Below are 13,879 nucleotides of genomic sequence, written 5' to 3'. Positions count from 1 at the left end.
TCAATATTTGGCAACTTATGTTTTAGAATATTTCACGGCAAATTTAGTAAGTAAAATTCTGATTTGATTGGTCATTTTGACAAACATGTGAAGATAAGAACTGGTGAGCTTTTTGTTGAATATAATGAGAAGTAGTGTTAAAAATGTTTGCATAGTTCATGAGTTGAGAATTATAAAACAAAATATATTGTTTAACCTTGGACAAACAGATCAAGTCCAACATTTAGCCCCCTCCCCCCTTTTGGATCCGCCTATGATGTAATTTTAAATGAAGGAGGCGAATGAGGCAGTAGGAATTTGAAACTTCTAGCTGTCTATGCGGTATGGGCTTTGCTCATTGTTGAAAGCCGTACGGTGACCTATAGTTGTTAATTTCTGTGTCATTTTGGTCTCTTGTGGATAGTTGTCTCATTAGCAATCATACCACATCTTCTTTTTTTATATTTATAGGACATTTCCTAAGAATATTACAAGGAAAATCCAAATTGTCACAGATTCTTAACTGAACTTGTGTCAGATTTATAGTAAAATTTCTAATTCACTGACAACTGTTGGACACGGTCACAGGCAGGGGCGGATCCAATATTTTAGAGAGGGGGTGGAGCGAAGTTTTTTAAAGATTTTTTGAAGAAAAATGGGACTTTTTGGGGCTAAAAAACATAAAATAAGTGTAAAATGCATATTTTTAATGGTTCCCTATTTGGGCATGTATATTTTAAAGTTGGTGTAAAGTGTAAGGGTTGGACATTTTAAATTTTTATGCTGTATTCTCCCTATTAATTGTCTTTCATAAAATGATAGTATGGAACCAAAGCTATGTACTGATATATAATTACATGTGGGAATTGTCAGTAAAAAATAGACATGGAAAACTCTCGTTTGTTGTATGTTAAGTTAGAATAACGTACAGATTTCTTGTTGTAAACCAGATATACGCCGGGCTTTTCGATGAAATTTACAACAAGACCGACACGATTTAAGAAAGACAAACAAGCAATTTTTATCCAAATGTTTCAACCAACAAAATTAAGGGAAGTGAGGGGTTCCAAATTAACCAAAGGCTACGAATAAGTCTAAAATGACAACGAGTTTATGAATGACGATCGACAAATGGAGACATAAAGGCCACAACCCGGCCACTGAGCAGCTGCTTGCAGTATGGTCTTGAAAAAAGGTATTAAATATATCAGTTCGGCGAAACAAGTTGACATTCCAGTCACACATGCAAAACCCCGCCCCAAAAAAATATGCCCGGTTTTTTTATTCATCATGTTTATTTAATGCTAAATGATTCTGTTCGAAATTTTCGTTTCTTAAAGCAAAAAAGTGGACAAGATTATTGTTTTCAATCCAGATACGGCCATAATTTTTGTTTTTAAAAGGCAAAAACCAGAGTCAGATTTTTTCTTTCAAATATCTCAGACTGCCTTCTCAAACAAATGGTTCGTATCTAGAGCTTATGTTGACTGAGGATCATCATTCAGCTATGTTATTTCTAGTTAAAATAGGCCGAGGCGTTTTGGGTAACACATGTTTTCGTAGGTAAATAATATTGCTTTTTTTTTTTTTATGAAAGTGTAATAGAGTATAACCGTTTCTGTCTCGTGGAATTGTGAAATAGAAGTCAATACATTCTTACTCAATCCTGCTCAGTGGCCGGGTTGTGGCCTTTATGTCTCCATTTGTCGATCGTCATTCATAAACTCTTTGTCATTTTAGACTTATCAATCCTGTGTCGCTTTGAAGATGTCATGATTGTCATCCTCAGTCTATCCATGTGTTACTGTAATTTGGATTTCAAAATGACTGAGTGACGTTTTTACGGCGAACTGGTCAACTCCACTATAGCGAATCACACGACTTTAACATAATCAGTAAATACCAACAAAAAACATCATTTAATGTAAAGAATTGTCGCATGAAAAAAAATACACGGGAAATGGCAAAGTTCTCGAAGTCTTGTCTTGAAGTCTTGTCTGATTAATCAGTTTACAAAAAAAAATGTCCAAGCAAAGGGGGCGTATGCCCCTCTACGCCCCCCCCCTTTTTCCCCCACCCTCTGGAACCGCCACTGACAGTTATACTCAAATTGCAGACTCTTATTAGTAATAACAAAAATCTGTGTTTTCTGTGACCTCATTTTGTAAAATATATGTACATGATATTTTATTTATGACACTCTAACTGTCTAACAGTTACATTTAATTATTCTCTGATTTAGAGTAATTCTCGTTTGTCAATTTTCCAAACTTCACCATCATGCCCCCCTCAGCACAATTATTTAATTATGAATGGAACAAAATGTGAATGAGTTATAAATAATAGATAATTGATTGAATATCCTTTATTTAGTTTTTCTTTATTCTCATGATTCTTCCAGAGACATATATGCTCTGAGAATAATGATCCTTTATTCTATATTTTTGCTTTTTAACTAACTTTTTTTTTTTTTTTTTGTCCTTATTTAATTCCCCATTCTCGATTCCAGACTAAGTTAACTCTTACATAAATGATATGATATTATACGTAAATGTACGAAAGCTTGGATCCTCGAATACGGAAAACCGGAAATCTTTTCACCGTGGTCGTTTTTGTATAATATGACGCGAAAGGACGCTCGTCTGCTGATGTTTGAAATGGTCAGACAGTTGATACAAAGAACTTTGGTTTTTCAAACAGATGGTTCAAAAAGCTATTGTAAACAGATATACTGAAATGGGTTACACTACCGATTAACTGGAAGAAACCGGGGAACGAAACATACATTTTAAAAAGTCATCGCAACAAAAGTGTATCCGGATAACTTTTTTGTACTTGTCCAATGAAAGGTAAATATAATCATGCACATTTTTAGGACGATGTTAGACTAGTTTTATACTTTCATGAAAAAATATATAGTCACTTTATCCACGTCATGCATGTTAACCCCGAAAATCAGTCAAAAATTGACAAAAACGGAAGCAAGTCAGTTCGCCCCACTGGTAAAACGCCAAACGCCCCACTTTTTTTAACAACACGGCCTGTTTTTTTAAATTGCTCCACTCTTTTTAAGGGAGCTCAGTCTCATTCATCTACCATTTGAATTGTATGGAAGAAAATAGGGTGGTTGGGGGTTGGATGAAAGTGAAATATCAAGGACAAGTTTTGAGTAAAAATCTAAAAGCCAGGACCCCCCCAAAAAAAAAGTAACGACAATGCAGGATAACATTTTCATCATAGCCCCCCCCCCCCTAAACCCTTGAAAATCCAAGTGGGAACTACCTTACCAACTCACCCCACTTTATATGCAACTTTGGATCAAATCCAGTTAAATATCCAGGTTTGAAATTAGCAGGGGCCCATTTGCCCCTAAAATTTGGAGTGGGCTTCTAAAACTTCTGCTTTTCTTTCATAGAACTATATAAATTGTGTAAAAAATATAAGATGTGGGCTACAATGCCATAATTTGAACTTCAGCTTTTATCCGACAGCTCAGCTTACATGTCGGATAAAAGCTCTACAAAGCTTAATTATGATGTATTGTTATATGTATAACTGACTTTAAATAAATCTTTTATGCTTTTATGCTCATACATTTTACTTCAATCCCTAATTATACTCCTGCCAACAGTCATGACAGTGGCAACTCACCTTACTTGGGAAAAATCTAAATGAATACAACATCAATATACAGTGCTCCAGCTAGAAATCAAAAGGGGCAGGGTGCCAGTGGAGGGCAAGGCACTTTTTTATGATAGGAAAAGGCACTGCTCATTTCTTTTCTTTACGTTTCTGTGTGTATCACGAGTTCATATTCTTTTTTTTACTGTATACATGGTATATGTTGTCAATAAAGATGCATAAGGTCCGAGACCGCAATTGTCGTCCCTTGATTTTCGTTATTCACGAATATAGTCCCTAGTGTTGACAGTGGGTTACTGGCCATTAATTTTTATACCCATTCCAAATTTATTTCTCCATGTTTAATGCCTCAAATTGCAAGAAAGGGGGTAAAAAACAGTGTAAAAAAATTTTGGTCCCTAATTTTTTTTAGAAAAGTAGAGTTTGGTCCAGCTGAAAAAGGTTAAAAATTAGCACCTCGGAATTCGAAGCTGTCAAAAGATTTCAATACGCCCTATATGTAAAATTGTCCATATTTTGAGTTAGAGCCGATGAAGTTTTCTATAATTTTGATATAATTTGTCCCAAAAGTAGTACAGCACACTGTAAAAATTTCATTGAGAAAGCGCAGGTGGGATTTTAAAAATTTTATATATATGTTATAAAGGTCTGCCAGCTTGCCCTACTTTAAAAAATGAAAACTTATCTACCCAGATTTAAAAAAAAATGTGACTGTCACCAGTAAAACTGCATTTGCAACCGTCAAATCCACAATTGACGGTGACAACTCTTCAACTACAGTACTGGTATTCCGATTCTAATTCATAACAAAAAGATATAATACGATGGAGTTTGAAAAAATGTATAAATTGACATACAAAAAAAATCTGTGAAACTTTATGAATGATTTTCGCGCAAAGACGTCATGGCTAAATATGACTTCATACAAATGAAAACTTACAAATTGGAGGTTAATAAGTTGCCTCTTCGATTCAAATTTGGATAAAATCACTGTAAAACAGTGAATTGGAGATGGTGTTGTTCTATTAATGACAACATTGTAGTAAATCGAACCTTTGTTGATCCAATCAATTCAATATTCCGGCTCCCTCCTTAGTTTTGCCTTGTCAACAGGGGAAATGTATTAGGTCCGAGACCACAATTGTCGTCCCTTGATTTTCGTTGTTCACGAATAAAGTCCCTAGTGTTGACAGTGGGTTACTTGCCATTAATTTTTATACCCCTTCCAAATTTATTTCTCCATGTTTAATGCCTCAAATTGCAAGTAGGGGGGTAAAATTACACTGTAAAAAAATTTGGGTCCAGAATTTTAAAGGAAAGTAGTGATTTGGTCCAGGTGAAAAAGGTTGAAAATTAGCACTTCAAGTTCGGAAGCTGTCAAAAGATTTCAAGACGCTCTAAACATAAAATTGTCCATATTTTGAGTTAGAGCCGATGAAGTTTTCTATAATTTTGATATAATTTGTCCCAAAAGTAGTACAACACACTGGAAAAGTTTCTTTGAGAAAGCGCAGGTGGGATTTTTTTTATTTTCATTTATGTTCTAAAAGAAATGCACTACGAAATGATTGTGGTCTCGGACCTAAGATTTATTGGAGAATACATTTATTTAACTACTCTTATATATGCTTAATTTTTTTAGTGATTTGCCAGATAATTGCAAAGAAACCTGTTAATTGTATCATAATATATCTTATAGGTTTTTTAGCCAACTCAAAATCATGCTTTTAGGACCCTCTTGTTGTACTGAGGAAGTGGACCGCTCAAGAAGATGAAAGGTAATGTAAATATAAAAATAAGAAAATGTAGTATGATTGCAAATAAGAAAAGAGAGGAATTTGTAAAAGTGAAAATTCACTTGTTTTCCAATCCTAATACTAATAAAAGTGTCTTATATTGTAATGTTTAAATTACCTAATTATTTAAAAAAAAAATTGTTTACACTAATGAGAAAAGACAACTCTCCATCAGAGATCAAATGACATCAAAGTTAACAACTATAGGTCAACATACATCCTTTAACAATGAGCAAAGCCCATACATTATACCATATATACTGTAAATTCTGAAATATTGTGTGCATTTATTATTGCCACCATTGCCATTTTCAGTGGCAGATCCAGAAATTTTCATAAGTGAGGGCCCACTGACTGCCTAAGAGGGGGCCCGCTCTGGTCATGATTCAGTGATTCCCTATATAATCAACCAAATTTTTCCCAGAAATGGGGGGCCCTGGCCCCCACCTAAATCTGCCTCTGATTTTATCATTTAAGACTTAAATGCAAGTTTAATTTTTAGGATTTTGAGAAAAATCCTGTTAAATTCATAAAAAATATTTCAAAATGCGAGTTTAAATTATTGCGTTTACAACTAAACTCTGTCCCATTTTTAGCAATAATCATGCTAATAACAACCTCACAATAATTTCTGAATTTACAGTAGTCCGGTATATAAAAAGACCCTAAATGAAAACGAAAAATTTGTAAAACAATTCAAACTGAATTACAGGCTTCTGACATGGGACAGGCACATACTAATTGAAGGATGTGATGGGGGCTAGACTATATAGCTAGCAGTTTGTGGTGCCAAACCCACCTAACCTGGTACATGTATATTGATGTGAAAAGGGCTTAACTCACCGGATCTATACAATAAACAAAAAAGAAATGCATCTAACAAAAACACACACAAGACGTGTTTTTTGTCAGTAAATTTATTCACACATTGGCAAGATACATGTACATTGAAAAGTTGTTCTTTTGTTAATTGCCTGAAGTACGGATTATAACACAAATGACAACAGGCCCGAGAATACAGTTCTTCCGTAGTGCATTAAATTCAAATTAAAAAAGTCGCACCTGCTCTTTCTCAAAAAGATTTTTACAGTGTAGTGTACTACCAGTGAGACAAATAATATCAAAATTGTAGAAACTTCTACCAGCTCTAATGTTCAGCAAAACAAGATCTAATAAACATCTGACAATAATTAATGCCTAGAATGATTTTTTAACTGTATACAGCAGAATAGATAAATTAAAACCAGAAAGTTCATACTGTACATATATTTATTAGCTAAGCTGTTGATCTTCTTTCTGTTGTTTGCTTACATGTTCTTTGCATTCACTCAAAAGTAAAAGTACATATAGTTCTGTAAAGGTGAAAATTAGTGAGCATTAGTTCAATATGTTCATACTACATCTAGTTTTTGTCTGGACTTCATGGACTTCTTGATTAAATAATTTAGATTTTATACAATTTTAGCTTGATACCAAAAGAATGGAAAGTACAGTATTAAAACCACTGGTGAACATGTACTGTACATGTAGGTGTGAATGTCCTGCAAAAAGAACTCATATCAAAGTATGTTCATCTGCAGAATTTCAGTAAATATAAATAATTTGATGCACTCTGTTCTCAAGTATAATTGTACATGTACACTTGCTTATTTTTCTCTCTTTCCAATGTCAAGTATGCTTCAAGGCATCCTTACCCTGATCCCCTCCTGCTCCATACACACACACTCAGAAGTTCAAATAATCAGCATTTATAATATTACAAACCTACCTAGTCAGACTGGCCTATACAATGTATATTATAAATTGACAAGTTGTTCTTGTTTTGAATACATAAAATATTTGCCACTGGACATAGTTTCCGTACAATAACTTTAGTTTAAGTAAATGGATATCTATCTCTATGAAATTTAAATACAAGGAACAAGGAGCCCAAAAGGGGTCAAAATAAGTATTTTCCTAGGTTCCAGACAATTACTTGTGTATAAGTGTATGGATCTTTCTGAAATTGTACCACAAGGACTTGAAGGTTCCATACCAAAAAAAAAAGGTTGGGATTGATTTTGGGGGTTATCAATGGTTATGGCACAAACTGTTTATGAATTAGGGGCCAAAAACAATACTTCTCTAATACTTTGTATAAGTTGCTTATTTCTAGACCAATTTCAATGGGGTTTTATTCTTGAATTCTTGGGGTTCTTTAATATGCTGAATCAAACCCTGTATTAAGTTTTTTTTAATTTGGTCCCCGTTTTTATACGACCGCAAAATGTTTGCGTTCTTATATTGGTATCACGTTGTAGGCTATATAAAATGTACAATATACAATGCAATATTCACTACCACATGATAAATTAAAGCAATCTTCACCATTCAGTGATTACAAGCACTCTGATTACCATTCTAGGGTTATGCCCCTTTACAAGTGGAAAAATTGAAGAATTTTTTAGTTTCTGTTCTCTTAACTTAAGTTTGTCTCAACTAAATTTAATGAAATGTGTATATAATGCTTATTACCTCTAAACTCAGTTTAAGTTCAATTTTTGGCATCTTCACTTTTACAGTTCTTGAGTTATGTCCCTTTATAACGTTATATGCTAGCAGGGGCATCATCTGTGTCCTTTTGGACACATTCCCCATTTATTTTTTTAGAAGTTACTATTAATTCTATTAAACCATGACTGTATGACATTTTATATTTTAATATTTTATGATGTATTTAAATGAGTAGTTATTGTTGCAAACTCCATTAGAATTTTGAATTGAGATCATTTTTGGAATAAGAGAAAGGGGGACGTGGAAATAAAATTGGGGTGGGGGTCAATTTTTTTTTCTCATTTTAGATTTCAGAATTTAAAAAGAAAATTTCTTCAAATATTTTTTTTTTGAGAGGATTAATATTCAACAGCATAGTAAATTGCTCAAAAGCAAAAAAATTAAGTTCATTAGACCACATTTATTCTGTGTCAGAAACCTATGATGTGTCAACTATTTAATCACAATCCAAATTCAGAGCTGTATTCAGCTTGAATGTTGTGTCCATACTTGCCTCAACCTTCAGGGTTCGACCTCTGCAGTCGTATAAAGCTGCACCCTGCGAAGTATCTGGTTAAATTGGTCACATGCCATACATATTATATACACAGGTAATGTGTAGTACACATGCATGAATAGAGTTAGTTTTCATTATTTAAAAAAAAAGGAAAATATGTAGTATCATTGCCAATGAGACAACTATTCATCAGGTCAAAATGACTGAATGTTAGCACTAAAGATCACTTTACATGTATGTACAACTTTCAACAATGAGCAAAACCAATACAGCATCAAGCAAGCTATGTCCTGGAATGACAGATGTAAAACAATTCCAAAGAGAAAATTAAGGGCCTGATTTACATAAAAGCGAAAAAACAACCAAGATAAATACATGTTGCAAAAACAACAACTATTATTTCTCCACTCCAGTTGTTCACACCATATTTATGTATATATATATATGTAAGTTTGGTAAATCATTATTTATCAAATTTATGTTATCATTTTTGCTTGATTGGTAAGCCAATATTTTATGGTTATTTTTTTTTTTTAATTACAGCAACTGTATTCCAAGAGTCTGATGGCTGATAATGTATTACAGGATTTTATCATTCAAGCAACATCTTAGAAGGATAAGTGCAAATGTATGAAGGAAGCCGTGGGTACAAATAGCAATTACAGCAGATACATGCAGGAGAGAACTCTTAAACAAAGACATGATATGGGAGTGATGTATTCAAGAAATCTCAAACACATGGAATTAAATATTGTGTATATTTTTTCAAACACAAGTACTTTCAGAATATAATACAATCATGACAATTCAAATTCAAATTATTGTTTATAGTCTAAAAATGAATAATGCATGTTTTAAACTGAATTTTATATAAATATTTGAAAGAACAAGAACTTTTATATTATTGTGAAGCCAAACTTTGAAATTTTCTAATGGTATAAAAAAACTCATCATAGATACCAGGACTTAATTTAGTGTATACGCCAGATATGTTTGTTGTTTGTCAAAATATGTTTTGAAATAAGAAGGAAACAGTTGTAAATAACTGTAAGGCATTCAATATGGCATATCAAATACATTTAACAGAACCTTTCTATTTCAATTTATTAATATAATGCGAAATGAGGTATAAATCAATCAGACAGCTACACAACAACAAAAACATATGAAAGGCATTAAGGTGCTAACATACAGTCCTCAACAATAAACAGTTGTCTAAACAATGTCATGATCTACTTAATTAACCAGAGTTTATACCAATCAAAGAGCTGCTATTAACACAATTTTTTTAGATATGCTTTTTATTAGGATGAGACTTAAGACAACCACTGAAACCCTGGCTTAAAACAGGCACACGAATATGTGGCAGGGTAAACTACTTTTTTTCTTCAAAATTTTTAAAGAAGCATTGGCATCTTTTGCAAGTAAGACAATTTCCACAATGGGATTGGATTGTCTCATGACTGATAACCACAAAATGACTTATATATATACATATTAAAAATGAAATATTCATCAGTGCATACATATGCTTTAATTGAATTACCAATCCTTACATCACTTTTTAAAAAAATATTGCGACTTAAACGTAACCAACAAAATTCTAGGAGTGAACTTAAGGTAACCTGGATATTTGCTTGCCTTCTTTGTTTTATTACATCTTATCTCTTGCATTGGAGATATTGTGAGTTTGGATTTGTATTGATAAGGATCAAGAAAGTAAAATACAATTGAAGTATGAACACATAGTCAAGACCAAGAAGAATATTTATTTATATCAAAATAGAATGTGCACTAGATATATAGATCAGCATTGACTTATCTAAAATATGCTCAAATACTGTGAATTTGTGTGATTGGTGCTCAATTCACCTTCATTTTATTTAAAAAAAATTAATATGAATGCTTGATTCAGGTTAGCTTCACATGAAAAATTTAACATGAATTTCATGTTAGCTGAGCTCAATTCACATTAATTGAACGCGAGTTTCATGTATAAGCTTGTTTCAGGTGAATCTCACATGAAATTTACCTTAACAAAATTTGCCTGTGTACATATATGGAAAACCCATGTATAACCCATTTAATTCACATTAGAACTTCAATACATGTCAACGATCATGGTAATTGGACAAATACGAATACATTTTGAAAAATATTTAATACAGGCACCATGCCTTTTACATGCAGAAATCACGCATGTATCACAGGTGTATTTCCTTACACATGTGATTCACATGTCTTACACATGTGATTCACATGTGAAACACATGATCACATGTGTATATCATGCGTATCACATATTTTGCAAAAATTTTTAATACAGGCACCATGCCTTTTGTATGCATAAATCACGCATGTATCACAGGTGTTTTTCCTTACACATGTGATTCACATGTAAAACGCATGATCACATGTGTATATCATGCGTATCACATTCGTTTTTCACACATGTGTCACATGCGTGGCATGAAACGTCTCTTTCACATGCGTGCGACACACATGTGAAACGCATGTGTCACGCATGTTCACATGTGTGGCATTTTTACCAGTGTAGCCTCACAATATTGCCCGACTGTGAGGATTTTTTTTCTTCAGATTTTTTTTTATCATTTGTATGAAAAGACATAAAAGCACTAGAAGCCTTATGTTTATAAAGATAGCAAAAAAACCCCGATCATCATACATATTCAAAAAAATTTCTGAATATTATAATGAAAGTGCTTCAGTTTATATGCTAACTGAGTATGCAGAATGCAGGCAGTGTTAGAAATTGGTAAAATTTCTAAAAGAAACTTATCATTATCATTATGGGCCAGGAAATACTACCGTGCTACCTGGAATAAGTTTTCTACATGTACAAACACTTAGATGTGATATACCGTTTGAAAAAAAGTTTTTTTTATCCCGTTTGAAATATGGGTTTACTACATGGGTAATATATAATTGAGGTATTTTTTAACGTCACCATATTTTTTATATCATTTACGAACATGTAATAACTCGGTACAGGAAAAGCACTCGAAATATGATTATAATAGATAATAAAAGCACAATAAGAACAAAAAATAATAAACAATAACTCTACAGTATCACAGTTACAGAAAGAAATTAACCTTAAAGTATACTTAAATTGTATAATGTTTATCAGGTTTATCGCATACCGATGCTGTCAAATATGCAGTTGCATATCCGACAATGTGAAGCTTTTTGTCGAGTGAGCGTAGCGAACAATTTAAGGCTACGTTTATCATCGAGGAGCTAATATATTTTCAGGTTATCAATATCATGAAATATCTGATGAATGTTTTAACAAATTGTATTTGCGGGTGGTTTTTTTTTCATGACAAAAAACGTCCGTAAAGTCGTGATCGAAAACAGAACTAAAAATATGCCATTATTGAAAACTTGGCAACGGTAAAAAGACCGGATAGATCTTGTGCAACAAACGTTAAATGCAGAAAAAACACAATAGAAACAACAGCCATTTAAGTGTTGTTTAAAATAATAAATCAATTAATTGATGTTCATTCCCAAAAAAACTGACGCAGCCTACCTATAAAGCCAAATAAAAAGATAAAAAGGACGACTCCTAGGATTGTTAGATTAAGATTTAAAATACATTAGAATGGAAGCGAAAAACATTTTAATACATATGATTCCAAATGATAATACTCTAACGTTACATTTGGGATAAGATTTAGTAAAACAATATCTAATCTCTGCTGTAAAGGTATTCAAAAACAGGAGTTGAGGAAAGGTCGCTGATAAAACAACTATCGACAGTAGCGGAGCCCAACCTGGAAAACGCGGACGACCTAGACCTATCGTCGCAAGGTTTATTTACCACAACGATCTGGCAATGGTTATGTCAAACACATATAGACTAAAGGGAAAACAATACGGTGTGAATAAACAGTTTCCAGAAGCCATCGAGCAAGCCAGAAAAAGTCTTTATCCTGTTATGAAAGAGATGAAAGCAGATGGACATCGTGTGAGACTTGTTAGAGACATACTTTATGTAGACGGAGTAATTTACAACCATCAGACTATAAATTCTCCATCGCCTAACAACCGGAGAGAATTATTAAATACCCCTGAAGACTATCAGTCACGTAAGAGACGACGAAGGGAATCGCGAAATTCAACAGATCACTCATAGGGACCCCCAGAAAAGAACAAGTGTAATGGTATGACAAATTTACCCGACAGTGAACAATGTTTAACTAGAACGAGTAACTGTAAAATTAATATGTTAACTTTAAATTGTTGTGGTGTTATTAAACGTATGCATTATCCAGAATTTATAGATATGGTTCAGAAATTTGATTTTATTTCTCTTGTTGAAACTAAAACAGATGATCTAGATAAGATAGATATTCCAGGATTTACTTTTCATCTGAAAAATAGAAAAAATATAGCAAGGGTTAAATCGGGAGGAATAGCTTTCGGCTATAAGTCACACTTGGAAAATTTTGTAAAGCCAGTTGAAAATTTCAGTAGTTTAGTATACTGGTGGAAAATTTCTTCCGATTTACTTAAAACTGACCAAGACGTCATGATAGGAAATATTTATATCCCTCCAGAAAATTCTGTATACAAGGTATCTGATGCTTTTAATGAATTAGAACAAGAATTTTTGAAATTTTCTGTAGAGTACAAGTATATACTTTTAAATGGTGATTTTAATAGTAGAACTAGTCGAGATGTAGAATATATTGAAATTGTTCATAGTCAGCATGATATTGTTGATACTGATAATGTAGATATTTTAAACAATCTAGAATTATATGATATGTCTAAAGTTAGATGTAGTATGGATACAAGTAAAAACTCTTATGGTAACATGTTGTTAGAAATGTGTAAAAACAATAATATAATTATACTTAATGGTAGAGTAAATGGTGACAAAGAAGGCAAATTTACTTGCCGTCAGGCCAGTGTTGTTGATTATTTTATTTGTACTCATGATTTTCTATGTTTCGTTGTAAATATGTATGTTCAAGACTTTTCCAAGCTTTTCTCAGATGTCCACTCTCCGTTAATATTATCTTTAAATTTTGAAGATGGTATTGAGGAAGATGTGCATATTGCTGAGAACAGCGTGGAAAATGCAAGAGAAGTTAAACGGGTACAAAAATGGGATGTTGAGAAAAAGAAAGATTTCGTAGAATTTATCGACAAGGATAAAATTTCAGATTTTGTTGCCGAATTAGAATCAGTTGACATTAACCATTTATCTCAAGGCAAAATTAACGAAGTAGTCGAAAAAATTAACAGCATATTATTGGATGCTGCAGAAAATGTTCTAGGTACATATAATGCTAGCTTAGGAAATCGTACAGGGAAAAAAAGGGGGAACAAACCATGGTTTGATAAGCAATGTTGGAATAAGAGAAAGATTTACAGGGGA

General features: G+C 32.9%; 1 long non-coding RNA gene across 1 annotated transcript; it reads left to right on the top strand.

Moving 5' to 3' along the window:
* Positions 1–2,582: 2,582 nt before the first annotated feature.
* On the top strand, positions 2,583–9,359 carry LOC139499607 (uncharacterized). Its single transcript, XR_011658226.1, has 4 exons — positions 2,583–2,828; positions 5,321–5,399; positions 6,883–6,981; positions 9,010–9,359. It is a non-coding gene; the product is annotated as an uncharacterized lncRNA (long non-coding RNA).
* The last annotated feature ends 4,520 nt before the right edge of the window (positions 9,360–13,879 follow it).

Source organism: Mytilus edulis, chromosome 1 (assembly GCF_963676685.1).
Source record: "Mytilus edulis chromosome 1, xbMytEdul2.2, whole genome shotgun sequence".
NCBI classification, from domain to species: domain Eukaryota; kingdom Metazoa; phylum Mollusca; class Bivalvia; order Mytilida; family Mytilidae; genus Mytilus; species Mytilus edulis.
The sequence above is the reverse complement of the archived record's forward strand: the minus strand, read 5'-3'. Positions and strand labels throughout refer to the sequence as shown.